Source organism: Fukomys damarensis, unplaced genomic scaffold (genome assembly GCF_012274545.1).
Source record: "Fukomys damarensis isolate Sample0158 unplaced genomic scaffold, DMR_v1.0_HiC HiC_scaffold_16, whole genome shotgun sequence".
NCBI classification, from domain to species: Eukaryota; Metazoa; Chordata; class Mammalia; order Rodentia; family Bathyergidae; genus Fukomys; species Fukomys damarensis.
This window is the reverse complement of record NW_022900928.1, coordinates 123,315,357-123,317,886: the sequence shown is the minus strand read 5'-3', so window position 1 is coordinate 123,317,886 and position 2,530 is coordinate 123,315,357.

Sequence of the window (2,530 nt, the reverse complement as noted above, 5' to 3'; positions counted from 1 at the left end):
TGTTGTTTTGAATTTATTCATCTTATCTTCCCACTGTAGCCTATGTATCCCAGAGCATCATGTAGCAGGTTTTCCATAACTAGCCCCAGGTTGATAACCTGCCAGTTCTTTTGTAGGAAGCAAGTTGTAATGTAATGAATTATGTTGGTTTCTGCAACTAAATTTATACTTCCATCCCTATGATGTATCCTTAGTAAATCTCTCTGAAAAGTGTTATGGTATCAGGAATACATACATAGTCATTTAATGGTATGCTTTAGTCATTCATAATGAAATAATCTTTTCAAACAAAAGAGGAATAAAACAACACCCAGGTTGTATCGATAAGTATTTTATTAGTCCTTTAAAGCTAACACCTTTTTTTTTTTTTTTGGTACTGGGGATTGAACTCAGGTCCTTGCTCTTGCGAGGCAGGCAGCAGAACCACTGAGCTAAATCCCCAGACCAAAGCTAACATCTTAATGTTCTAAAGGCATCTAGGGTACCAGCATTACACATTTTTGTCTGTCCCCCTACAGGTACTGGCAGAGTAGGAAAAGCATGCTTTGTGTGTAGGCGACAGCAGGATTTGGAGATTGAAATACTGACAGTATCTCGGGCCAGAAAATTAGCTTTCTTCAGAATTTGTTTGCCCAGAATTTAAAAGAAATTAGGACCTTGGGCTTAATTTGTAACATACTGTATACTGTGAAACTCTCTTTTAAATAATCAAGTAGTTTTCTATATCAGTATAAAACTTAAAGATGGTTAAATTGTTTTAATGCTGTTACTTTTGGGTGGTTGGGGTGTTTTTTGAGAAAAAAAAAATTTAAATGATACCAGACTTTAGAAATGCAGATGTTTCCTGTGAGATAGAACTGAGCCTTGTGATTTTACAGAGAAATACTTGTGGTTATTTGAGACTGTATATGTGGTGTGGTTTTCAAGCTTATCCACTGGAAAATGTGTGTTAAACTCTTACTTTACTGTAAATGCTTAAAAGTAGATGAGATGTGTAAGCCAGCCTTTTGCTAGGCATAGTGGTTCCCTAAAGTATATTTAACCTTGCTTTTAATGAGCACTTTGAGAGAATCCAGCAAAGGGAATAAAATAAATGAAAAAGAATCCTGTGCCTATTCTGATCATGAGACATTTTCAGCAGATCAAAGATAATCTCCTTAGAATAAATACTTAATTCTTAACTAGAAGTGAGGTAAGTATGCTTTTTATAATCTACTTTTGGAAGGTAAAAGAACATACAGAATTACCGTTCTTTGTGGATAGAATGAAAAATATTATTGTGCAGTGTTTAAGAATAAAAACTTCATGTGTGCTTTTCTGTGACTTGTTCAATTTCTAAGGATTCACATTAGGATTTGCACAAATGGGATCTTTTATTTAAATGTGTGAAATTGGAGGTGTAGTATTCGTTTACTAAGTACTTTAAATCCTTGGCACTTAGTAAATGCCAGATGTCCTTTTTATTTTTAATTTTGAGGTCAGATTCCTGAGTGTTCTTAAAGGCATACTCTTCATTTGGAACAGAAGCATTGTGTCAGTTAGCACTTGCTGAGTAACAAACCACCTCGACACCAAGTGGCTTAAAGCAGCAGGTTGTCATCTTTAGGAGCCTGTGGGTCACCGGAGTGGTCCTTTTGGCTCGGCCAGGAGCACATGCTTGTGAACATCAGTGTCTTTTTGACCTGTTTGGGAGTTATCTAGCTACCAGCAGGTAGGGATGGTTCAGCTGGGGCATGGGTCTCTTCTCAGGCCATGCTGTGGCCTGTCCTCTAGCCAGCAAGCCCTCAGGTACGGGAGAGTGAATGACAACATCTAAGGCTCGCATCACTTCAGGCACATTTTGTTAGCCCATCACCAGCCAGTGCAGTTGAGGGAGAGAGAAACAGAGGCTTCTTGGTGGGAAGAGCTGCGGAGTCCTGTGTGTAAAGCAGATGGAGGGAGGGGATAGAACTACACATGCTTTGCAGGCCACACAGCCCTTACAATCACAGTGCAGGCTGTAGCCAGAGTCAGCTAAGTCTACACTTGGAGGCAGTGAGAGATTTTGTCAGTCACCATTCCTGTCTGGCATAAAAGTTAGAATTTCTTTGAGCTTTGATGTTTGATCCAGATGTTTCCATACTCTGGGTTTGTTTTGGGGAAAACGAATGCTTCATGATTGCAAATTGAGTTCCGGCTTTGAAGGATAAAATGTGGAATTTTATGAAAACTTTTTTTGAAAAATTGTTTCACTTTTTAGCCACATAAAGCTGCTTTGCTTTGCATTATTTACCTTGGTAGTGAATTTTCCCATCCTCTCATAAGAGGAATAGAATTGGACAGAACAACTAAATGGTATCAGACAATCTGCAAAGCCCTGGGTATGATTCTTACCACTGCCCCACCCTCCAAATCCAACACCATTAAATAGATGGGTAAAACACAAGGAGCCAAAGTCACTGTGTACCTTGCCTGTGTGCCCTTCTTTCACCTCCTGCCTTACAGCCAGACCCCGCCTGTGCGGCCAGAGCTGGCCTGGCGACACAGTCTA